The 26,890-nt window shown below is 42.2% G+C and overlaps 1 long non-coding RNA gene across 2 annotated transcripts; it reads left to right on the top strand.

Annotated features, from left to right (window-relative positions):
• The first annotated feature begins 5,423 nt into the window (after positions 1-5,423).
• LOC129632212 (uncharacterized) lies at positions 5,424-26,214 on the top strand. Of its 2 annotated transcripts, none has more exons than XR_008704424.1 (5): positions 5,424-6,106; positions 11,498-11,624; positions 12,118-12,214; positions 23,687-23,782; positions 25,268-26,214. It is a non-coding gene; the product is annotated as an uncharacterized LOC129632212 (long non-coding RNA). The 2 variants fall into 2 exon arrangements; XR_008704425.1 differs by lacking the exon at positions 5,424-6,106 and adding an exon at positions 9,478-10,062.
• The last annotated feature ends 676 nt before the right edge of the window (positions 26,215-26,890 follow it).

Here is a 26,890-nt window from a genome sequence, read left to right as displayed (position 1 = left end):
TTCAATAGTAATATCCTTGATTTGTAATAAAAACACAATGAGAGTTCACTGCAATATTGATGTATCTTTATAATATCAACACACAAGTCATGATTATTACTTGACAATGTTGAAATGAAGACAGCTTCTGTGATAACCCAGAAACGTATTAGAAAGTCTTCCTGGAAGAGGCGTGGAATTAGTGTATACCATGCTTCCTAAGTGCTTCCTAGGCTTTGTCTGGTAAGCTGTAAAAGTCACAAATCTCATATCCTTATATCAAAAAATGAATATTGTTGACAATTTCCGTAAACTGGTCCCTGCTGTTGCTGCCTCAGCATCTGTCTGGGCAGCAGGCAGCCTGCGGTTTCTTGAACTCACAAAAGCCAGTCCTGTGAGCACCTGGTCTAGATGACCAGCTTCCTTGAGATCAACAGTCTTGCTGAACCCCAGGGTCTACTTTACAAGCCCCCCCTTCAATGACACCCTCACAGTGCTCACCGGATTTGTTGTTTTGGCTTGAGTGGATTAATTCACACTCACCCTATGGAGCCCAGAACACCTCACCCAGCATAACTTCTACAGGCTAAACTGCAAGAACTGGTGTTTTCTCTGCCTGATTCTAGCTTTGCCCTCTCTCAGAAATCCCTGCCCGAAATCCTCCCCTACAGAGAGGTCTTAGGTGTGATGAGTGTGAGGCTTTGAGCTCAGGACTCCTGAACGTTGGTTTGGGAGAAGAAACATCAGGAAAAAATGGGATTTGCTGATGACTCCATTAACGGCCACACTGTAGACCTGCAGATTGATAACTTCTTGGAGTGGGGACCTGACCACCAGGGATTTGTATTCATTGAAATGATTCAGAAAAATCTTTAGCCAAGTGGTTTCCATCTGGTTTCCCATCAGGATCACATGACCAGTGTCAGGAATTGACCTCACTGATGCCCTCCCAACAGAGTTCTATGTTGGTCCTGTGGGAGCAACACTGCGGTGTCTAGGAAGTGCTCCAGGGGATTCTAAGCAGGGGCCTGGGTTAAGGAAGTGCCTCGTGATCCTTCTGTGAGAGCTGAGCCCTGGCTTCTTCCACAGAGAGGCAACAGGGTTGGTCTATCTGGATTGGACAGGGAAACTCAGTCAGCTCACATCATCTGTGAGAGCAGAGTGTTAGGAGCTCTCTATGGGGAGAGAACAATCAAGAAATAAGTTCACAGGCTGGTCTCCAGGTAGGAATTGATTGTTCCTGAATCTCTCCTGAGACAGAGGACAGGAGAGGTCAGTCTTCTCAGCTTTTCAAGGCCCTTCTGTCTGTAGGAGCATTGGTTGCAGGTTAAAGAGCTGTTTTGATGCCCTCAGTGGTATTTTCTCAAACCACAGAAGTGCGTTTGCAGCGTAACATCCCCAGAGAAGACAGAGCAGGAGGAAGAAGAGGAGGAAATGGCAACTTCTCAGGTAAATATCCTGTCCTGGGTCTGGGGCTGCATCTGCTTTTCCTCCTGAAATGCCCAAATGAGAATCTGCAAGCCTTTAGCTTTCTGCTCCTAGTTTTTCTTCCCAGGCATCTCATCATCTTATTTCTTCCCATTTCTTCTTATCATAGTGAAGACCAGCCCTTTAGACTATTTCCTTGTGTCCCAGAGCCTTTGCTCCATTGTCTGCATCCTCGCTTTCTATGGAGCATGATGAATTCTCAACGTGAATCAGCGACTTTCAACTGTTGAAACTATTTTTTTGTGAGAGATCAGCTTGGGGAGTCACTCCTATTCTCACTCCCACTGAGATGTGGTTTGGTGTTGGGATTTTAGGGATGTTGCGAAATGCAGTGATGACTTAGCACCTGGGTGCAATATAGATATTTAAAACAGAGTTTGAAAATGCCGTTATACATAGAACCAACTCTCTTCTGTCCATGGGATTTTCCAGGCAAGAATTTTGCTGTGGGTTCCCATTTCCTCGTCCCGGGGATTCTCTCCACCCCGAGACTGAAGCCACATCTCCAGCATCGGTAGGCAGATTCTTTACCACTGAGCCAGCTGGGAAGCCCAGTGACTCAACTCAGAGGTGTAGAGTTTTTCAGAAAATTTTCAGAAATAAAAAGAAAACTAGGAGATGCTGTCCTTTGCATTGCTGAGTCTTACTAGTTAAATGCATTATTAGGATACTAAACAGGGGAAGTATATGTGAAATGAAATTTGCATAAAATTGACATTTTTATATGTTACATTCAAGTTATAATTTCATTGTTAATTCCAGGATGCCCAGGCAGTGATTGTGCATCTTTCATGTGATTCATTTACACCATGACATCTGATGCCCACTGGTTCTGGAGACGTCACTCTAACATCATGAGACTATGAAGTTCATACTTCTCTCTCTCTTTAAACAAGGTTGTGGAAAAAAGGAATAAGGAATGTGTGGAAATGCTCATAGTTATTGGAGAAACTCCCCATCTTCTTGGTTTCTCTTTGCTTCTGAGAATGAACACTCATTGTGTTGATTATAGATAGTGGGTTTTCAGGGTAGGCGAATTGATCACTCAAGCCTAGGTGTGATGTTTCCAGAATACTCCAGGCTCAAATCACAGACACAGTCTTTTTACCACCTCCATGTACTTCTTACCCCATGACTCATGTTCACTGGTTTAAGTGTTTCTGTGAGATTCCCATGCTGTGAATTTGTTTTTTTCCACTTGACTTGAACAAGTGTCTTGGAAAGAAAAATGAGGGATGTGCCTAAACTATCACAATTAATGAAGTACCTTCCTGTCTTCTTACTTTCTTTCTGCTTTGGAAAATAAACACTCATGTGTGTTTAGCAGAGATGCTGGGTTTGGGGAGTGGTGGTTTTCATCCCAAGCCCAGGTCTGATCTTTTCCAGTACACTCCATGCTCACATCACAGAGTCTCATCACAGTTTTCTATTTTCCAAAATGTTTACAAGAATCTTATTAGTCCTAATCTATGCTCAACTGTATTAAAATTTAAAATACAGCTCAGTGCAAATAAAGAATATCATCCTCTAACATTATATACTTTTTAATACATTCAAAATTACCTGAGTTTAGTGACATGAAAATGTCTCTCTCTTCCCCCTAATGAGCATATAGCCCCATTTGAGTGTATGTCTGTACTCCGTGGAGATGAGTTTGAGTAGGCTCCGGGAGTTGGTGATGGACCAGGAGGCCTGGCGTGCTGTGGGCCATGGGGTCGCAAAGAATGGAATACGACTGAGCAACTGAACTGAACTGTGTGTATGAAAATATTAACATGACTTGATCAATTTTTTCTTCTTCTTCTTTTCTTTTTGCTTTGTTTTTCTGAAGAACTTCTGGGGAAGGGAATGACTACCCGTTCCAGTATTCCTGCTTGGGAATTTCTTGGACAGCGGAATCTGGCAAGTTAGAGTCCATGGGGTCACTAAGAATGGGACATGACTGAGTGACTAAAACTCTTCTTGTCTTTAGTATTGTTTACAGTTACAGAAACTTCTGTCAACTTTTCTTAGAGTTGTCTCTGTGAATCTGTCTGTTTTATTAAAGTCTAAAGTACATAAACTGAAGTAATGTTTAAGCTCTGCTATTTAATGGCTATTTGTTAAAATATGTGCCAAAAAGTACAAGAGCAACATTACTGATTTTTAGTTATTTCTCTTGCACTTTCAAGACTCTGATAAAAACAATCAGAAAGATACAGAGTATATACTAAATAGATAAAATGCTTCTTTCTGCCAAGGTTGTGGTTACCCAACGTGTGAAGAGCAGATAAAACCAAGGAGGGTCTTAGAATGCAGAAACTGAAAAACCAGACCTGTATTGTCTCATGTCTGGAAATTCTTTTCCAACCAGCACCCAGACCATGATATTTTTGGTGCCTTGTTCAGGGACTTGGAGTCTCTTGTCCCCCCTCCTCACTTCTCCTTTCTCACAGGGACCCTCTTCCAACGGGCAACTGCTTGGTGGCAACTGAGTTACGCTGGTGAGGGTTACCCTCTGGTGTGTTCCAAAAGCCCCACTGCTCACTGCGCCCAAAGTAGCTGCCTCTTGAATGGGTGAGGGTCTCTCCTTTGTCTTTTTTGCAAGTGAGGACTATGCCAACCAATATTCTGTGGGCACCGATCAGATGCGTAAAAGCCATTAGGGCTCCTGCCACAGAAAGACTCCCATGTGAGGATGGCGGCACACAGAATGGATCAGGCCACAAAGGCATCCACCCGCAGCAAGACAACTTCCGTCCACCATGTTGGGCTCATAAAGGTTGAAGCAAAACAGAGACCATTGTTCCCAGGCCACCGCCTCCCGGATATATTGTACGGCGGATTCCTCAGCCTTCTTCCCTGTCACTTTCTCTTCTTTCCATTTTGGTTTGGATTGATTTACAGAAGCCTGGGTGTTGCCTTTGAACCATCCCAAGAGTGCCTTCCACGTTTGAGGGAATCACCAAATGGTGAGTCACCTGGTTGCTCCCAGGAATCTCTGTCGTTCTCTGCCCGTGTCACCTGGTGGCTTAGCTGCATGGTTCTCAGAGGTCTCCTCTCACTGTTGGATGTGACTGTTAGGCCACTCGGCCATTCTGTGCCCTCAGTCGCACGGAGAGACCACTGGGGGAAAACGGACGCCTTTCTGTCAGCCAGTGACTCTCAGTACTCCCATTCTGTGGTGGATAGGCTATGAGTGGGTTCTGTTACATCCCAGGAGGCTCTCTCATACTCAACCCTTGGCTACATTCTCAGAAACTGGATACTTTTGACCCTCCGAAAGGCCTGGCTCCAATACAAACGGGGGACCCCCCAAAAATGGCCTCTGAGTGGCACACTAGGTTTTTCCAAAAGAAGGAAAAGGACTCAGAATTTCCTTACGTTCTGTTACCTCCCTGTCTCCTGTTACTGTCTGCTCTCTCCATCAGATTTCCTAGATGAACTGTAGGCGAACTTTTATATCCACATGATCTCTAGGAAAGGATTCTGAGGTTCCCTTTTGCCCAGGTCTTTCTTCTATATTCAAAAGCCTGAAGGATCAAAAACGGTCCTAATATTCTAAAGAATCCTTCTAAGGAAGCTTATCTCTCACGTGGAGAGGGAACCAAGCTTCCCCAACTCCTGAACATCCTAAAGAATTCCCTTCTGAGTACTCCTGTTTCTCAGGGCTGCCAAGGATCAAGCTTCCCCCAGTCCTGCAAATTCCCTTAACCCTTCAGATTCTTCTGATGGGACAAAGACCTCACTTCCCACCACAGGGATGGTCCAAAATTTTTATCAGCTGAAATGCCCCTGATATCAGAGTCAATTTGAGCATAATTTGGTCTATATTTTAGCTATAAAACTAAGACTACAGAAAGGGAAGATAACTTTTTGACAGAGGATGGCCCTGATATTCTTTAGACTCTGGAGAAAACTGGTTAAAATGAAAGTTTCTTTCCCTTGGAAACTGCAAACCCGGTTCCTTTTGCATATGCATTTTAAAACAACTAGCTTGTTAACAACTAGGTTGGAGAAGGAAATGGCAACCCACTCCAGTATTCTTGCCTGGAGATTCCCAGGGATGGGGGAGCCCGGTGGGCTACCATCTATGGGGTCGCACCGAGTTGGACACGACGGAAGCGACTTAGCAGCAGCAGCAGCAGCTTGTTTAAAGGCCTGCCTAGGGAAAAGCTTGTAATTAACCTTTTCCATGTCCTTGAATGTCACTGCCCACTTTGCCTGAGACCTGACTCAGCCTTGGGCAAATCAGAACTTCAAGCCAAACAAAGAAACAAGCAAACAAAAAAGGGTCAAAGAGATGTTTTAAATCTTAAGCAGGAAACTATGAAATCTCTGTCTGTCTGTCTGGATTTATGTATGTCTCAGTGTGCATTTTTTTTTTTTTTAATAATATTGCTGAGTTCTAAATGAGTTCTAATTTAATTGGCCTAAAGGGCTTCCCTGATGGCTCAGAGGTTAAAGCATCTGCCCGCAATGCGGGCGACTTGGGTTCGATCCCTGGGTCGGGAACATCCCCTGGAGAAGAAATGGCAACCCACTCCATTATTCTTGCCTGGAGAATCCCATGGACGGAGGAGCCTGGTAGGCTACAGTTCACGGGGTCGCAAAGAGTCGGACATGACTGAGCGACTTCACTCACTTCACTCAAAGGAAGGTAAGTGCTTACAGATCAGACAATTCTACCTCCAAGAGAAATTTACCTAAGTGAATTTCAGATGCACGTGAACTGGGAAATATTAAATATCTAGCATTAATGTTTGTTTGCTAATCTAATGTAGATATGTCTAAGAGTCATTAAGCACAGTATTTTCATTGTGCCTAGGTTTATTATTACCTACATATTGTTATATTTTTATATCTGTTCCAAGTTTCTCAACCAGGAAAGTACCTCTAGGAAAGGGAAAACAAAACTTCAAAGAAAATGTAAAAGAGATATGATCTTTCAAAGAAACTCTTTTAAGAATAATTATACTTTAGAAATATCTCTCTAAAACATTCTCTAGATCTCTGTAACCTGACTTTCTAGGGCTGTGCCAAACTAAGTGATGGAAGTTTATGGAATAGCTAGGTCATTTCCAAGTAAAATAAGATTCTGAAACATTCATTACTGAGGACTAACTTCCTCTTACAGAGAGAGTAGAGATGCTGGACTATTCATGACTAATGCTTGATGCCATCCTGAGATGTTCTCTAGAATATTTTTTTTAGAAATTATCACTGGTATTTATGTTCACCAATCCACAGAATGCTTAAGTTCTAGGCTGCTTAAGGAAAGTAGCATGTGTATTTTCAGTAAAGAAGGTATGAGGAAAGAAATTACATTTTATGAAGAGAAAAGGAAGTAGGTCTGACTTTGAGGTGGCTCTTTCATCATGGGAGAACAAAGTAATGGGTACAGAAAGTGATAAGGTTTTATGGAAAGTGAACGCCAAGGGAAGAGTTTTGTGCATAAATACATGTTTTCTTGTGATGTTGAGCTGCCTTTGATAATGGGTTTTAAGTTTCTTTATCTCTGAAGTGATCTGTTCTAGGTTTACCTTTGAAATCTTCTTTGTTTTGGGCTAAGTGAATATATTGTTTCCCAGTGATCTATATGATTTTATCTGACTGAGTGTTATAACCCCCTTTGATATTTGTCCACAAAACTTCCTAAATGACTTGACTTCTAGCTGACTTTGGAATGCTTCAGAGGGCCTGTGAGACATCCCAGGGAGCTATTAAACTACCTGGGTTCATTGGACATGTTAAATTACATGGGAAGTATGGTTGAAGGGGTGATAAATCTTCTCAGATTGTGCTATATGGTTGATGTTACTAATATAGATATCCTAGAATGATGTGGAAGTCATATATAGATCTGATACGCCCTAGTAAAATGTGGTCAACTAGAATTGTACTTATCCTGTTACAGTGTTACAAGTCACAGCAGTGACCAGGCTACATTGTCAATTGCAGTTCAATCAGATTTAAACATGACTTCTATGGTTTCACTCTGATGCCTTTGTAAGAATACTGCTATTTCAAGATTTATGGAAAGGATTTTTCTGAGATTAACCGACAAACAAATTTTGTTTGCTATCTGATGCAAAAGACAAATGGCTGTCTGAGGAGGCCTTACAAGTAGCTATGAAAAGAAAAGCCAAAAGCAAAAGAGAAAAGGAAAGATGTGCCCATTTGAATGCAGAGTTCCAAAGAATAGCCTGGAGAGATAAGAAAGCCTTCCTCAGTAATCAATGCAAAGAAATAGAGGAAAACAATAGAATGAGAAAGACTAAAGATCTCTTCAAGAAAATTAGAGATACCAACCAGTCCATTCTAAAGGAGATCAGTCCTGGGTGTTCCTTGGAAGGACTGATGCTAAAGCTGACACTCCAATGCTTTGGGCACCTCATGCGAACGAAGAGTTGACTCATTGGGAAAGACTCTGATGCTGGGAGGGATTGGGGGCAGGAGGAGAAGGGGACGACATAGGTTAGATGGCAGGATGGCATCACTGACTCGATGGACATGAGTTTGAGTGAACTCCGGGAGTTGGTGATGGACAGGGAGGCCTGGCGTGCTGCAATTCATGGGGTCACAAACAGTCAGACACGACTGAGCGACTGAACTGAACTGAAGCTGGTACCAGACTGGAATTTAGTCTAATCTCTATGTTAATAGAACAAAGTTTTCTTAGAATGCAGCTTTCAATATGAGCTTATGAGTTTCTTTGCCTTTAAGTGATTTATATTCATTTTAAAAACCTTTTGTTACATTGGTAAAGTAAATAAGCATTACTTAAGATTATGGTCCTGTGGTCAGTTATGGATGTGAGAGTTGGACTGTGAAGAAGGCTGAGCGCTGAAGAATTGATGCTTTTGAACTGTGGTGCTGGAGAAGACTCTTGAGAGTCCCTTGGACTGCAAGGAGATCCAACCAGTCCATTCTGAGGAGATCAGCCCTGGGATTTCTTTGGAAGGAATGATGCTACAGCTGAAACTGCAGTACTTTGGCCACCTCATGCGAAGAGTTGTCTCATTGGAAAAGACTCTGATGCTGGGAGGGATTGGGGGCAGGAGGAGAAAGGGACGACAGAGGATGAGATGGCTGAATGGCATCACTGACTCGATGGACGTGAGTCTGAGTGAACTCCGGGAGTTGGCGATGCCCAGGGAGGCCTGGCGTGCTGTGATTCATGGGGTCGCAAAGAGTCGGACACGACTGAGCGACTGATCTGATCTGATCTGATCTGAAGATTATGGTACATGTAGACAAAGCTCATTCTTCTTCTACAAAAATAACCCCTCATGGTTAGACTTTTGCCATCCTGATATCCTTAAAACATGGCCATAGTCTGCTCCTAAATCGGGGAATTAAAAATGGGTGAACAGTAGCTGTAAATCAAAGACTCAGGGCTATGGGAAATCCAACATGGCTGCCTGGCTTTTCCCAGCTCCCTGACAAACCTCATTTCTATATGATGGGTTAAAGCCTTCCCAGGCTACAGGCTTAATGCCCTCAAAATGAAAAAATTGTTTCACTGTATATTAAGTTTTGTTCATTGTTAAACTAAGTTTCTAGTTTTGTTAATTAAAGTGTAGTGTTTACTAAGCCTCACTTCTGAGATAGTTCATTCTTATGTTATATTTCTAAAAGATTTAATGAAGTTATTAAAAAGGACCCTTTAAGTTTGTTTCTAAAGGTAATGTCAGGAAGCAATCTTCAGATAAAGATTAGATGCTCCATGATATACAACCAGGAGATTAACACCTGGCTATAGCCATTTAACAAATGAAGTCAGATGACCTGTGGTATCCTGAGCTCTACTTAATGAAAGTGCTTGACTTATCATTTTTACTTACAACCTGACTAATAAGTGCTAGCTAATCCCGTGGACGGAGGAGCCTAGTAGGCTGCAGTCCATGGGGTCGCTAAGAGTCGGACACGACTGAGCGACTTCACTTTCAGTTTTCACTTTCATGCATTGGAGAAGGAAATGACAACCCACTCCAGTGTTCTTGCCTGGAGAATCCCAGGGACGGGGGAGCCTGGTGGGCTGCCATCTATGGGGTCACACAGAGTCGGACACGACTGAAGTGACTTAGCGTAGCATAGCCTAGCTGTATTATTTCCTATGTCGCTTGCTTCAGAAGATTGTTTCTTAGGTTACTAAATGTGTGACTGAGCCTGTGATAAAATGTTGATATGTAGCTCCATATGCTATCAATGATTGTAATCATGTAACTCTAGATATGGGAAGAAGCAACAAGAGGGAATATTTTCCGGGACCTAGAAGCTGTAAGACAGGTATGGTCCAGAGACTTTTGCTACTCACAAGGCCTGCTCTAGAAGCAGCACATTGAGTGGCCTATCAATGGAACTTTCCCTAGACCTGGGAATGAGTCTTGCCAGTGCCGTAGGACACAATGGACAAGAAATGCCCCCAAAGCATGGTTAAATATGTGGCTATGAAGAGACCCTGCTGACTGGACTCTGCCAGCTGTCTCTACAAAGATGACATCATGACCACTGCAAGCTCCTGACTTTCTACACCCCCTGAAAGGAGTTCAGAGTAGAGATCAGAAACAAGGAACCCTGTGCTCTGGGAAAAACCTAGAACTGCCTCCAAAGGTCAGATGTTTTCATGTAAAGATTTTATGAGCCCAAATTCTTGCTTCTTCTTGTACCTAGAGAAACACTAACATCACGAACGGATGTCCGGTTCTGGTTTTCCTGGCTAGCCCCTAATCTTTGGGCCATGTACCTTTAACTTTCTTGTAAAGTTTGTTTCTTCTAAAATACCACAAATTTCCAAGTGGTCGTGCAAGAATATTCCCTGACCAACACCTAAACAATGCTGAAGCAATTCACCTTATCATTCAATGGACTCTCATCTCTCTCTATAAATGCTCCCTGACAGAGTAGGCAAAGGGAACCCAGAGCCCCATGGCGCCCCTGCTCAGCCTGAAGAAGCCAGAGCAGTCATTGCTCCATTTTCCCTGAAACTGGATTCCCAAATGTGTGAGAAGGGAAATGGGTAGATAGTTGGACATGAGCAGGCTATCAACAAGGGCCAAAGAATTGGCCCTAAAAATAAAGAGAGGGAGGTATGTGGTGACCCAGGGACAAAAGACTAGATAAAACCAAGGAGGGTCTTGGAATGTAGGAATGGAAAAACAAGACCCATTAGCATCTTTCACTCCCCCATGTTGTAACTGTTGATGGATTTCAGGTCCTCCTCAGCAGTTTAAATGGTCTCCCCTCCTACCCCATAAGGAGCAAGTATTTTTCTTACTCTTCCCCCACCCAGTATAGGTGCCTCATCCAGTCAGCAAATGATCTGCAAGACCCCTGTCCCACTCCTTGTATCCTGCCTATGAAAGTGGACTAAGGACCCCTGTTCAACATCCATTCTCCCTTGAGCTGGCCAACTGTTCTAACAACGTCCCCCATTCTAATAATCTTTATGTCCCTCTCATTTTGTCTCATGTCTGGAAATTCTTTTCCAACAGGAGACGAGACCACAAGAAAGGTTACTATCCTATTAGACCTGTTAAAATCTGTAAAACAATTAGAGTTCCAACTTATGTATGAATTATTACCTTACTGTTCTATTTCATTGTGGTTCAAAAATCGTCATTCATCGAGCAGAATTTTCAACATTACTAACTCAAATAACCTTTCTAAAAATGTGGCACTTTGGCCCCACATCAGAACTCTTGGCTCAGAATACACTTGAAAAAAAAAATTCCTGTTCCTTTGATAAACAATTTATCTTATCTCACACGAGTAGAACACTGAAGAATAAATATGTTAATGTTGCCCTGATTATTTTATAATTGCTCTTCCAGATGAGACTACTCTCCCTAATGGCTTGTAGATCATAACTCATCCTTTTTTCTCCACATTAGAAATTGGATAGAAAGGAGTACTGTGTAAAAAGTATATTTTGTAATACCAGCCAAGCCACTAAATCACGACCAGTTCTCTGAACTTGCCCTTTTCATCTTGGGTCACATTGTGAAGTCTTCCCACGGCCACATGGCATCTGTACTTTGTATTTCAGGGACGGCTGACGTTCCAGGATGTGGCCATAGACTTGACTCAAGAGGAGTGGGAATGCCTGGACCTCGGTCAGCGGGAATTGTACAGGGACGTGATGTTAGAGAAGTACGGGAACCTGGCCTCCTTGGGTGAGGATAACTACCTTCCAGAATCCCTTATCTACCCACTGGGTTTTAGTTCCGTCATATCAAGAATGTCTTCTGAAATGTTTTGCCTCCCACAGTTGTTTCAGATCTCTGCTTTCTAGGGGAAAATGGGTATTTGTCAGTTTAGAAAGAAAGGCTTCATGATGATTCGTTATGCTGGTGACGTTTTTCTTCCTTGATGTATTCTACGTCCTTCCTTCTAGGTTCGTGGTAATTGTGTAAGTTCTGTGGTATTAAATAGTTGCACCCTCTCTTAATTTCACATTGACACTACTTACTTTTACCTTAGTACTACCTGACCATAATCTCAGGATCTGATGTTAGGTGTATGTTAGTATTGTATAGCTGCTTTGAATAAAGTATTTAAGGAAATCGTTTTCTAGAACAAAATGCATTTTCGTTTCACCTGAATACATATTGGATTCGACACTGATGAATCTCTGACAACACAAATATTTCTTTCTCTGATAAATAGGGCTTGTGTCTACGCTGGACCTGGTCTTCTTTCTGGAGCAATTGAAGGATCTCAGGAATAGGAGGAGAATGGAGACAACAGCCATTTACCCACGTGGGTATGAATGGATGGAGATGATGACTCAGATGAGAGGTCCGAGGAGCAGGGAGGAACTAATCTTTTGTCACATGGTTTTGGAAGATTTTCTTCAATAGAAATGGTTTTCAAAAACCTGGGTTTGAGTCTACTACTGTGATAGAAATGTATCACCTGCCCCATTCTCTCTCTAAAAGCATTCATAAATTTATCTCGTGATTACTTTTCTCCATCACAGTATGACCTAAAACTCTCCTCTTGGCTTGTGACAAACTGCATTCATTCGTTGCTCTTCCATTTCTGGGGACCCTAGGAAAACTCTGCTCCTTTCTGAGTAACCGTATGACAGTCCTTTTAAAGTTTCCTTCTACCTCTAGACAGAAACGTGTGAGTGAAGTCGTAGACAAACTGCCAAACTTCTAGGAATACTGGGGACGGGTTTTTGTTCTCTGATTCATAATTTCCTATCCACTGGGAGGGACACATAGGACCTTCTGAATAAATTTCAAATTCAAGTAATTTTTCACTGCAGAAAGCAAAACCTGGTGAAAATGAAACAATGCACATCTCAGGTTGACTTGAAAGTTTCTCTTTTCCTTATATGATCTCATACTAAACATCTTTAGTGTATCTCCCCCAATTCTAACATATTAAAATACTTATTATATTCTATTACCTCATGGAATTTTAAAATACATTGACATAAAATCTTAGCACTTTTTCCACTACATTATTAATGGTTGATTCAAATTATGACAATTTTTAGATTATATAAAGAAATCTTTATTAAAAGTTCTAATTGGAATATAGATGTTTTCCAATTTTGTACTTCTATACAGCAAAGAGAATCAATTATACATATCAGTCAGTTCTGTTCAGTCACTCAGTCAAGTCTGAGTCTGCGATCCATGGTCTGCAGCAGGCCAGGCTTCCCTGTCCATCACCAACTCCCAGAGCCTGCTCAAACTCATGTCCATCGAGTCAGTGATGCCATGCAACCATGTCACCCTCTGTCATCCCCTTCTCCTCTCATCTTCAATCTTTCCTGGCATAAGGGTCTTTCTCAGTGCATCAGTTCTTTGCATCATGTGGCCCAAGTATCGGAACTTCAGCTTTACCATGTCCTTCCAATGAATATTGAGGACTGATTTCCTTTAGGATGGAGTGGTGTGATCTTCTTGCAGTCCAAGGGACTCTCAAGAGTCTTCTCCAACACCACAGCTCAAAAGCATTAATTCTTCGGCACTCAGCTTTTTCATGGTCCAACTCTCACATCCATACATGACTACTGGAAAAACCATAGCTTTGACTAGATGGACCTTCGTCAGAAAAGTAATGTTTCTGCTTTTTAATATGCTGCCTAGGTTGGTCATAGCTTTTCTTCCAAGGAGCAAGCGTCTTTTACTTTGATGGCTGCAGTCACCATCTCCAATGATTTTCAAATCCCAAAACTTAAAGTCTCTCACTGCTTCCACTGTTTCTCCCACTGTTTGCCATGAAACGATCTGACTGATGCCATGATCTTTGTATTTTGAAGGTTGAGTTTGAAGCCAGCTTTTTCAGCCTCTTCTTTCAGTTCCATCAAGAGACTCCTCAGTTCCTCTTTGCTTTCTGCTGTAAGGTGGTGGTGGTGTCATCTGTGTATCTGAGATTATGGATATTTCTCCCTGAAATCTTGATTCCAATTTGTGCTTCATCCAAACCGGTATGTCACATGAAGTACTCTGCATATAAGTTAAATAACCAGGGTGACAAATGATGTGCTCCTTTCCTAATTTGGAATCAGTCCGTTGTCACATGTCCAGTTCTCACTGTTGCATCTTGACATGCATACAGATGTCTCAGCAGACAGGTAAGGCAGTCTGGTGTTCCCATCTCTATAAGAATTTTCCACAGTTTCTTGTGATCCACACAATCAAAGGCTGTGGGGTAGTCAGTAAAGCAGATGTATTTGTTTTTCCAGAACTCTCTTGCTTTTTATATGATCCAAGGGATGTTGGCAATTTGATCTCTGATTCCTCTGCCATTTCTAAATCCAGCTTGAACATCTGGAAGCTCTCGGTTCACGTGCTGTTAAAGCCTCACTTGGAGAATTTTGAGCCTTTGCTATTGTTTGAAATGAGGGAAATTGTGTAGTAGTTTGAGCGTTCTTTGGCATTGCCTTTCTTTGTGATTGGAATGAAAACTGCCTTTTTCCCGTCCTGAGGCCACTGCTGAGTCTCCAAAATTTGCTGGCTTATCGAGTGTAGAACTTTAGCATTATCATCTTTTAGGGCTTGAAATAGCTCAGCTGGAGTTCCATCAGCTTTGTTGGTCATCATGCGTTTGAAGGCTGACTTGACTTTGGATGCCGGGATGTCTGTTACTAGGTGAGTAATACCACCATCGTGGTTATCTCGGCCATTAAGATTTTTTTGTATACTTATTCCATGTATTCTTGCCAAGTTCTCTTAATATCTTCTTCTTCTTTTAGGTCCATCCCGTTTCTGTCCTTTATTGTTCCCCTCTTTGCATGAAATATTCCCAGTACCTCTAATTTTCTTAAAGAGATCTCTAGTCTTTACCATCCTATTGATTTCCTTCCCATTTAGGTCTCCACAGAGCAATGAGTAGAGTTCCCTCTTTCAATCATAGTTTTAAAGTCTCTCTTCTTTTTTAATTTCTGAAAACTAGTACTATATTAAGTTTATCTTATTTGTATTCAGCTTCCTCGGACACTGTCTTATGTGTCCTCAGTTTCTGACTAGTTCTCTGTCACTATCATTTGATTTTTAGATAAAAAGACCGAATAGAACATTCTCAGAAATATGTGTGGCAAGAAGTGCATTAAAGAATTACTAGGCACCTAGGATTTGTGAAAGTGCTTGGTGTCTCCACTTAAGATGACTAAAAGCAAGATGGAATCATTAGATTACCTATCACCTCTTAATTCAGTGGTCCTTGGAGGTTTTTATCTTGTTTCTTCCCCTATAACCTATTTCTTTGCCATCTCATTTTGTCCAGCGTTCTGTTTGTGGTCTCTGTTTTGAAGGGTGCAGAAACTTAGTTAATCTTCCTTTTGGTATCTGCACCTTGGTGGGTGAGGTTTGTCCAGAGGTTTGTACCCTTTTCCTCTCTTGATCTGTGCTTTGATTGCTGTTAACTGTGACCAGAACCTGCTGGGGATATTCAGGGCTGTTTCCCCCTTGTCCTGTGGCTGTTACTGCCCTGTCTCTGGTGGTGCCTGCTCCCTGCGTGGTGGAATAGAGCTCCCAGATCTGAGTCTTCGCTGTGATTCTGATCTGTGGTGCCAGGCAGGTGGGATTGGAGCACACCCACCGAGAGAGAAGTCACTGAGTATTACTCCTCTAGGAATGTGCACCTCAGGGTGTGCTCTGGTGTCCCCTCTCATGCGTTCTGCAGGCTCTCATGATATGTAGTGTTGGCACTGGTCTTGGACCACCTTAACCATGGGCATGATGGCACATGGCCCTGGTGTCTCTCAGATGTTGTTTTCGCAAGGTCACCAGCATAGATTCAGTGAAGTCAGGTCCTGGGATTGCATTGAGTGTGCAGCTGGACCCGCTGTGGTGCTACACAGCAGCTCTGGCTCTGTCCTGGCCCAGCCCCCTTGTGTAGGAGCCCCCAAAGTCTACAGCTGTTAAAGCTACACCTGCCATGACTGGGAGAGCCCTGGTTGTTGATTCAGATGCTCTGTAGGGGCTGAGGTTACAAGGCCGGTCATCAGTGTAAGACCATGGCTTATGTTGCTCCAAGGAGAGGTTTCAGCTTTTCTTCTTTATCCCTGGGTTTCACCTGTGCTTTCAGCTCCATCTGTGTGTGTGGCCAACTCACAGGTGTCTTCTCCTGAAGCTGCCCCAGAGCACAGGATTCTGCTCATTGTGGAAGAGATCAATGGGGGAGGCCGTGGCTGGGGGCTCAAAAGTCCTATAGTCCTTGACGAGCAGAGGGCAACACAAGGAACATGGGATGCAATGGGCTTCTTGTTTGGGCGTCACTCACCAATGGCACTCTGCTCTATTGTGGTTCAGGCTTCACCACAAGCATCTTGTTTGCAGAGCTCCTCCCTCATGGCCATCCCTTCAGGATGTTTCCTCATAGCCAGCAGTAGTCCTCTGCCTCGGTCCGCTTTACAAAGCCCACATTTCAGCACCCATCCCTTGTCTGCATTGCTGGACATGCCTCTAAGGCTGGGTGGGCAGGGCTGGGGTCAGCACCCTGTGTGCAGGTCTCACTCTGTCCTGCTGCCACACGCTGGTTGCCATGTTTTCTTCCCACAGAGAATGAGGCTCTCCTTCTCTCCAAACTGAGCTCCCCCAGTGAGACTCTCTAAATCTTTAAAGATATTCACTGAGAATAGCAGGGAAAATTACTTGTTATTTGGTATCTTTCAGCTATGTCTCCACAAGACACCCAGGATTTGATGCCAAGGAATGCAGCGTTAGAAGATGTATTCCCAAAAGCAAACCTAGGAATATATCAAATATTTCACCTCATAAACTTAAATTTAATGAAAGACTGGAAATATACAAGGGTATATGAAAGACAGAGAGGATGTTTATATGGACATAAAGAAATGGAGGCAGTTACACATAATGCTAACAATACTGCCAAAAGCAATGAGCAACGTGAGTCAAACTGGGAAAAACACCAACTTCAGTCTTCAACATCTAACGAGAAGTGTAAGTGTTTAAGAAAAGATTTCCATCCTTTTTTGAAACGTACATATTCTCTAAAAGGACACGTGGAAAATCTGGAAGGTAATTTAGTCTCTATTGCAAATACTCATTCAGACAATTGTGAACGTAGGCTTCGACTAAACATACATTCAAGGATGTCTGAACACCTACAATTTAACAATGAGTGGGAAAATTCACTATCTAATCAATTTGAGAGGTCCAAGAGAAGAGAGTCATTTTTCTTCCCCCAACGGATATTTTCTCTCCATTCCAAGATGTATAATGTTGATAATAATGGAGGAGACATAATCCAGCCATCATTGTTCAATAAATATTGTGATATGGTTAATACACAACAACCTTCTTTATGTAATAAAATGAGTCAGACCTTAAGTAACAGCTCCAGCTCCAATAATTACAAGAGTATTTATGGTGGACTGAGAAGGTATTCAGGCAATGAAAATGGGTATAGGGTTGAAGGAGACTCAAACCTTATGAAACATCAGGGTTCTGAATCATCAAACAAGGATTCTAAAAGTAATGAATGTATAAATACCTTTGATCAAATGTCAGGTTTTTCTCTAGATAAGAGTACTTGTACTGAAGAGAGAACTTGTACTGAATATGGGAAGGTTTCTAATCGGTCTTCAGAATTTATTCAACAGCAGACTGTTCAGAATCCACAGAAAGAAAACAAGTGTAAGATATGTGGGAAAATATTTAGTAACTCATGCCATCTACGTAGACATAAGAAAATTCATACAGGAAGGAAACCTTTCAAATGTACAGAATGTACCAAAGCATTTAACCATAGCTCACTTCTTACTAAACATCAGAGAATTCACGCTGGAGAGAAACCTTATAAATGTACAGAACGTGGCAAAGCCTTTAACCACAACTCAAACCTCATTCTACATTGGCGAATTCATATGGGAGAGAAGCCTTACAAATGTACAGAATGTAGCAAAGCCTTTATCTGTTCCTCACATCTAATCTATCATCAGCAAATTCATACTGGAGAGAGACCTTATAAATGTACAGAATGTAGCAAAGCCTTTATCTGTTACTCACAGCTAAGCTATCATCAGCGAATTCATACTGGAGAGAAGCCTTATAAATGTAAAGAATGTAAAAAAGCCTTTATTCAGTGCTCACATCTTACTCAACACCAACGAATTCATACTGGAGAGAGACCTTATAAATGTACAGAATGTGACAAAGCCTTTAGTCATAGTAGTAATCTCACTAATCATCTGAGAACACACACTTGAGAGAAACCCTAGTAATGGAACAAGTGATGGAAGAGTTTGGTCCAAACATGCATCAGAAAACACAAAAGTTCATATAAGAAACCAATGTAAAATATTTTCCCACATATCTTACACTTGTTTTCTTTCTGTGGATTCTGAACAGTCTGCTGTTGAATAAATTCTGAAGACTGATTAGAAACCTTCCCAATGTATATTCCCAAAAGCAAACCTAGGAATATATCAAATATTTCACCTCATAAACTTAAATTTAATGAAAGAATGGGAATATACAAGGGTATATGAAAGACAGAGGAGCAACGTGACAAATATATAGAAAGGTATTTAATCAAAAGTTAAATCGAAGTAAATATGCGTGCTGCTGCTGCTAAGTCACTTCAGTCGTGTTTGACTCTGTGCGACCCCATAGACGGCGACCCACCAGGCTCCCCCGTCCCTGGGATTCTCCAGGCAGGAACACTGGAGTGGGTTACCATTTCCTTCTCCAATGCATGAAAGTGAAAAGTGAAGTCGCTCAGTCGTGTTCGACCCCCAGCAACCCCATGGACTGCAGCCTTCCAGGCTCCTCCATCCATGGGATTTTCCAGGCAAGAGCACTCCATAGTTAAAACAGATCGAAAATGGATATTTTAGCATGAATCGTGAGATGAAGGTTGACGCTTAGAACATTACAGTTCTTAGCAATGTATATATGCTTGTTAATAATGATGTGATGTGAGGTTATTTGGACTGAATGTAATTCACCACTCAAATAATCCACGTTATGCTTTCTTTCTAGTGTGTTTGCAAACATAGGTTTTTGATGATTTATTAAAGATTAGCCTATTTATATTGTGTTGCAACCATTTCTATCTAATCTCCATTAGAAGATTGAGGATGCCATAATGTAAAATGGACAATGAACATTTAAATAGAGGTGTTTGTCATTGACGTGAAATATCTGGAGGTTGCCATGAAGTAAGTGATCATTTAGTCTTTCCGTGTATTAAAGTAAGACAGAAGTTCGTTGTAATATTTCAATAGTAATATCCTTCATTTGTAAGAAGAACACAATGACAGTTCACTGCAATATTGATGTATCTTTATAATATCAACACAAGTCATGATTATTACTTGACGGTGTTGAAATAAGGACAGTAATAAGCTAGAAACGTAAGAAACCCTTCCTGGAAAAGGCATGGAATTGGTGTATATCATGCTTGCTAAGTGCTTCCTAGTCTTTGTTTGGTAAGCCATGGAAATCAGAAATCTCACATCATTCTATCAACAAATGAATATCTTTCTCTGTACTTTTGATCTGTATTTAATCATGGATCATACCGCAGATTGTAAAAGGTTTTATTTCAACTATGTGTGAAATTTAATACATGGTTATTCATAAAAGTGAATGGCTTTTATTGTTTTGGTTGGTTGTAATAAATGAAATGTTAACCCACCACCAACAGCAACCTCGCCCACCTTATTTAAGGTTGTAGTGAAGAGACCGCAATTAACTGTTCGGTAACACACAAAGATGGCATATGGGGAAATTAGTTTACTCACTGGATTTAAACTTCTCATAACTTCATGTACATTCCATCATTTCTAGGTTGTATCTCCTCTCTCATTTTGTAACTGCTTAGACACTGGGATGATTCTAGTAAGAAAGATGATACAGAGTATTGTTGACAGTTTCCCTAAACTGCTCCATGATGTTGCTGCCTCAGCATCTGTCTGGGGATCAGGCAGCCTGCAGGTCCTTGAGCTCACACCAGCCAGTCTTGTGAGCACATGCACTAGATGAACCCCTTCCTTGAGACCAGCAGTCTTGCTGGACCTCAGGGTCTATCCACAGACCCCCGTTCAATCACACTGAGAGAGTCAATTTCTTGGCAGGTTCATAAGTCAAGGGGTCCCCAAGGAGAGAGGAGTCTGGAATTCTCAAGGAGGAAGAAAGGACAAACGTGGTTTTTTCCTGCTTGAGGACACTCTCTGGAAAAAAACTTTCTGGCTAATCTTGTTGTCTTAAAATGTAAATTATGGGAGTGGGTCTAGTGAGGTCTTTACAACCTCCAGACAGTCTTTTGATTAACTGGAATAACTAACTAAAAGTATGTAACCCCTTCTGAAGTCTATGTCAGAAGCTTTCTCTATCTCTTTTATACTTTAATAAAACTTTATTACACAAAAGCTCTGAGCGATCAAGCCTCATCTCTGGCCCCAGATTGAATTCTTTTTCTCAGGAGGCCAAGAATCCAGGGGTCTTTTTGGTTGAACAACAAGCTTTCAACACCCCCACAGTGCTCACCAGAGTCCTTGACTTGGTTTGAATGAATTAACCCACACTCAGCCTAGAGAGCCTGAGGCAAAGACTCAGGGCAAAGTGTAAAAGCTGAACTGCAAGTACTCCTGTTTTCTCTGCCTGATTCTAGCTTTAACCTCTCTCAGAAATTCCTGCCCTAAATCGTCCCCTACAGAGAAGTCTTAGGTGTGGTGAGTGTGAGGCTTTGAGCTCAGGACTCGGGAACGTTGGTTTCGGGGAAGAAACATCAGGAAAAAAAGGGATTTGCTGATGACTCCTTTCACGGCCAGACTGTAGACCTGCAGATTCATAAGTTCTTGGAGTGGGCACCTGACCACCAGGAATTTGTATTCATTGAGATGGTTCAGAAAGAATCTTTAGCCAAGTGGTTTCCTTCTGGATTCCCATCAGGATTACGTGACCCGTTTCAGAAATGACCTCACTGATGCCCTCCCAACAGAGTTCTGTGTGGTCCTGTGGGAGCATCACTGTGGTGTCTAGGAAGTGTTCCAGGTGATTCTAAGCAGAGGCCCGGGTTAAGGACGTGGCTCCTGGCCCATCTGGTCCATCTTAGAGCTGAGCCCCAGAGTCTTTCTGAGGAGAGGCAGCAGGGTTGGTCTAGCTGGATTTGGACTGCGGAAGTCAGTCAGCTCACATCATCTGTGTGAGCAGAGTGTTAGGAGTTCTCTATGGGGAGAGAACAATCAAGAAATGAGTTCACAGGCTGGTCTCCAGGTAGGAATTGATTGTTCCTGAATCTCTCCTGAGACAGAGGACAGGAGAGGTCGGTCTTCTCAGCTTTTCAAAATCCTTCTGTTTGTAGGAGCGGTGGTTGCAGGTTAGAAAGTTGTGTTGATGCCCTCCAAGGTATTTTCTCAAAACTCGTAAGTGCGTTTGCAGCGTAATATCCCCAGAGAAGACAGAGCAGGAGAAGAAGAGGAGGAAATGGCAGCTTCTCAGGTAAATATCCTGTCCTGGGTCTCAGGCTGTGTCTGCTTTTCCTCCTAAAATGCCCGAATGAGAATATGCAAGCCTTGAGCTCTCTGCTTCTAATTTTTCTTCCCGGGCATTTATTATCATCTTATTTTTCCTATTTCTTCTTATGATAGTGCAGACCAGCCCTTTAGACTACTTCCTTCTGTCCCAGAGCCTTTTCTCTGTTGTCTGCAGCCTCGGTTTCTATGGAGCATGATGAATTCTCAGCGTCGATCAGAGACTTTCAACTGTTGAAAATATTCTTTTTTGTGAGAGATCAGCATTTGCAGTCACTCCTATCCTCACTCCCACTGGGATGTGGTTTGGTGTTGGGATTTTAGGGACGTTGGGAAATGCAGTGATGACTTAGCACCTGCATGCCATTTAGATATTTAGAACAGAGTTTGAAAGTGCCATTATACATAGAATCAACTCTCTTCTGTCCATGGGATTTTTCCGGGCAAGAATTCTGCAGTGGGTTGCCATTTCCTCCTCCCCGGGATTCTCTCCACCCCGAGACTGAAGCCGCATCTCCAGCACTGGAAGGCAGATTCTTTACCACTGAGCCAGCTGGGAAGCCCAGTGACTCAATTCAGTGGTCCAGAATTTTCACAAAATTTTCCATGGGCACTGTACAGGGACGTGATGTGAGAGCACTCTAGGAAGCTGGCCTGCTTGGATGATGACAGCTTCCTTCCAGAATCCCTTATCTACCTACTGGGTTTTGGTTCCATCATTTCTAGAATGTTTCTGAAAATTTCTGATTCCCACAATAGTTTGAAATCTCTCCTTTCTAAGGGAAATGGGTATGTATGAATTTGGAAAGAAAGGCTTCAGGATAATTCATTATGCTTGTAACCTTTTTCTTCCTTGATGTACTCTGCCTCCTTCTGTGAGAGTCAATTCCTAGGCAGGTTGATAAGAAGTCCAGGGTCCCGAGGAGGAAGGGGGAGGGAGGTGGTCTGGGACTCTCAAGGAGGAGATAGGGGTCTGCAATTCTCAAGGAGGAGGAAAAGACAAATACCTTCTTTCCCTTTACATTCCTTGGTCTTAGACACATAAAATGACTTTTTTAAGTCTTTATGTGTCTTAGACACAGCACTTTTTCTTTAAGCCGAGAGCTGATGATTATACAACAAAAAACTCGGTTTAAACTTTGTACTAGGGATTATATAACAAAATGTATCCTGCTTGAGATCTTAGAATTTATATTATGGGAGAGGGTCTGGTTCAGTTCAGTTCAGTTGCTCAGTCTTGTCTGACTATTTGCGACCCCATGGACCGCAGCACACCAAGCCTCCCTGACCATCACCAACTCACGGAGTTTACTCAAACCCATTGAGTCGGTGATGCCATCCAGCCGTCTCATCCTCTGTCGTCCCCTTCTCCTCCCACCTTCAATCTTTTCCAGCCTCAGGGTCTTTTGAAATAAGTCAGCTCTTCGCATGAGCTTGCCAAAGTATTGGAGTCTTAGTTTCAGCATCAGTACTTCCAATGACTATTCAGAACTGATTTCCTTTAGGATTGTGGGAGTGGGTCTGGTAAAAATTTTAAAACCTTGAGACATTCTTTTGATTTATTGTAATTACTGATTTAAAAAGTATATAGCTCCCTGCTTAGACTAGCAAGGGGGGCACTCTCCACCCCCTTCTGATGTCTACGTCAGAAACTTCTCTGTCTCTTTTTCACTCTAATAAAGTTCTGCTACACAAATGCTCTTCAGCGATCAACCCTGGTGCCTGGTCCCTGGTCCCAGAGTTAAATCTTCTTGTTTGGAGATCATGAATCTGACACCCTTCACTGGAACCTATCACTGCATTCTAGGTTAGTGGTAATTGTATAAGCTCTGTAGTATTAAATAGGCTCACCTTTTCTTTTTTAATTTTTTCTTTTTTTTTAGTTTTATTATTATTATTATTTTACTTTACAATATTGTATTGGTTTTGCCATACATCAACATGCATCCACCAGGGTGTACACGTGTTCCCCATCCTCAACCCCCCTCCCACCTCACTCCCCATACCATCCCTCAGGGTCATGCCAGAGGCACACCTTTTCTTAATTTCACAGTTACACACTTACTTTACCTTTGTCGTACTTGACCAGTATCTCAGGATCTGATGTTATGTATTTGTCAGTGTTATATAGGTGATTTGAAAAAACTATTTGGGGAAATCATTTTCCAGGCTGTATTAACATTGTCTCTTGCGTTCTTGTCTCAACTGAACATATATTGGATTGGACACTGATGAGTCTCTGACAACACAAATATTCCTTTCTCTGATGAACAGGTCTCGTGGGCTCTAAGCTGGACCTGATTACCTTTCTGGAGCAATTGAATGATCCCAGGAGTATAAGGAGAATGGAGTCAACAGCAGTATTCCCAGGTATGTATGAATGGATGGAGATGATGACTCAGATCAGAGGTCCAAGGAGTAGTGAGGAAGTCATCCTTTGTCAGGTGGTTTTGGAAGATCATCTTTGGTGGAAATGATTTTGGAAAACCTGGGTTTGTGTCCACTGCTGTCATAGAAATGTATCAGTGTGAACTAAAAGTCTCCTCTTGTCTTGTGAGAAACTGCATTCATTGGTTGCCCTTCCATTTCTTGGGGGTCCAAGAAAACTGTACCCATTTTGAGTAACTGTATGACAGTCCTTTTAAAGTTTCTTTGTACCTCCAGGCAAAAATGTGTGAGTGAAGTGGTAGACAAACTGCTAAATTTCTAGGAATACTGGGACAGGTTTTTGTTTTCTGATTTATAACTTCCTATTCACTGGGATCTAGAAGGACCTCCTAAATAAATTTCAAACTCAAAAACTTTTTTCACTACAGAAAGCAAAACGTCCCGAAAATGAAAGACTGCACATCTCAGGTTTCTCTTTTCCTTATATGATCTCCTATTAAATATCTTAAATATATTTGCCCCAATTCTAAAATGCAAAAATGTTTACTATATTCAATTACCTCATAGAATTTTAAAATGAACTGGCATAAATGCTTAGCACATTTCGCACCATATTATTAATACTTGATTCAAGTTATAAACATTTCTAGATTATATAAAGAAATTAGTTTTAAAAGTTCTAACTGGAATATAGCTGTTTTACAATTTTGTACTACTGTATAGAAAAGAGAATCAATTATATCTATCAGTCAGTTCAGTTCCGTCACTCAGTCGTGTCCAATTCTTTGGGACCCCATGGATTACAGCATGCCAGGCTTCCGTGTCCATCACCAACTCCCAGGCCCTGCTCAAACTCACGTTCATTGAGTCAGTGATGCCATCCAACCATCTCATCCTCTGTCGTCCCCTTCTCCTCCTGCCCTCAGTCTTACCCAGCATCAGGATGTTTTCCAACGCATCAGTTCTTCACATCAGATGGTCCAAGTATTGGCGCTTCAGCCTTAGCATCAGTCCTTCCAATGAATATCCAGGATTGATTTCCTTTAGAATAGAGTGGTGTGATCTCCTTGCAGTCTAAGAGACTCTCAAGAGTCTTCTCCAACACCACAGTTCAAAAGCATCAATTCTTCGATGCTCAGGCTTCTTTATGGTTCAAGTCTCACATCCATACATGACTACTGGAAAAACCATATCTTTGAGTACACAGACATTTGTCTGCAAAGGAATGTCTCTATTTTTTGGTATGCTGTCTATATTGCTCATAGCTTTCCTTCCAAGGAGCAAGCGTTTTCTACTTTCATGGTTGAAGTCAACATCTGCAGTGATTTTGCAGCCCAAGAAAAGAAAGTCTGTCACTGTTTTGATTGTTTTCCCATCTATTTGCCATGAAGTGATGGGACCATATGCCATGATCTTAGTTTTCTAAATGCTGAGTTTGAAGCCAACTTTTTCACTCCTCTCTTTCAGTTTCATCAAGACACTCTTCAGTTCCTCTTTTGTTGGGGGCCAGCGTGAGGCACTCCACCCATGGCAAAGGTCATGAGGAAGGAGGCTCAACATACACAAAGGCGGGATCGAGCCTCAGGAGTCCCCCTGGAAATCCTCGAGCATCTACCCCCATAACCAGAGCCTGCCTACTTGACTACTTTGTGCTCTCACCTACACCTCTGACTTTACGGGGGGGGGGGGGGCTGTCCCCCACCACCTCTTTTGGAGAAGGAGTTAACTTAGAGCTCCAGTTAATAAAAACTCCTGGGTGTGACAAGAGTGTTTCAACCTACAAACTCCTCTGAAGGTTCTCTAGCCTGCCTGACAGGCTTGTCCAGCCACATGTGATTGCTCACAGCCTCCCAACAGTGAGAGGCATGAGATGCTTTAAACCTTCTAAAAACAGGTTCTTTAGAGAAGTTAGAAAAGCATTAGTATAAGTATAGTGGGCTGATTAGAAATTGTATTGGTGAAGGGTTTTTCATTTGTTGAGCAAATGCTTACTGCTAAGTCTCCACATCCCCTGCCCTTATACACATTAATGAATATATAGAAGAAATAAGTATTAACCTTTGATATTAATCACGTTAGACCTTAGGCTAAGTAAATTCTTTCCTTAATTAAAACCCACTACACCCTCACCCTATAGGAATGTAATGTTATTTGGGTGGCATCTGTTTTAAGAATAATCACCCCTGGAGAAATAAGTGTTGACTGACCGCTGTCACAAGGAGAGGGTCTTAAATTGTCAGCAGGCCCCCTGGCCAGAAGATGATGTAACACCCCTAATACCTCTGTATACATTTGTATGAAGCACCTGACTTTAATAAAAGTCAGGACTGCTGTCCCCACGTGACTTTTGCATAACATCTCAGTGTATAAAAACAGACTCTGGAAAATAAAGAATTGGGATCAGTTCCTTGAAATACTGGTCTCCCCATGTCTCTCTCTCTCTCTCTCAAACTCTGGCTGAGTCTCCATCTGGAGCACGAAACCCGCCATGCTTACTAGTTATGCCTGGGCTTCTAAGATCCGACTGGGGAGGCCTCAGTGCCTCCTCTCCTTCAGGAGAACAGAAGGACGCCTGCGGCCTACGTAAGTGGTGCAAACTTCTTGTCTTGAAGTTTTATTGGTCTCCTGCGTAAACCAAGCTACTCAGACTCTTCTCCACTGAATTTTCCTATTGAGCTATCTTCATTCTATTACTCTTTATATCTCTAATTAATATCTAATTGAAGCTATTGTATCCTGATCCTCACGACATCGGCCCCGCTTCGAATACTCTGGATCAGCCGGGGCTGGACCCCGGCACTCTTTGCTTTCTGCAATTAGGGTCGTGTCATCTGTATATCTGAGGTTATTGATATTTCTCCCTGCAGTCTTGATTCCAGTTTGTGCTTCTTCAAGCCCGACATTTCACATGATGCAAAGTGAAAGTGAAAGTCAATCATATCAGATCAGATCAGCCTCTCAGTCGTGTCTGACTCTTTGCGACCCCATGAATCACAGCACGCCAGGCCTCCCTGTCCATCACCAACTCCCAGAGTTCACTCAGACTCACGTCCATCGAGTCAGTGATGCCATCCAGCCATCTCATCCTCG

This window comes from Bubalus kerabau, chromosome 17 (genome assembly GCF_029407905.1).
Source record: "Bubalus kerabau isolate K-KA32 ecotype Philippines breed swamp buffalo chromosome 17, PCC_UOA_SB_1v2, whole genome shotgun sequence".
Taxonomy (NCBI): Eukaryota; Metazoa; Chordata; class Mammalia; order Artiodactyla; family Bovidae; genus Bubalus; species Bubalus kerabau.
The sequence above is the reverse complement of the archived record's forward strand: the minus strand, read 5'-3'. Positions and strand labels throughout refer to the sequence as shown.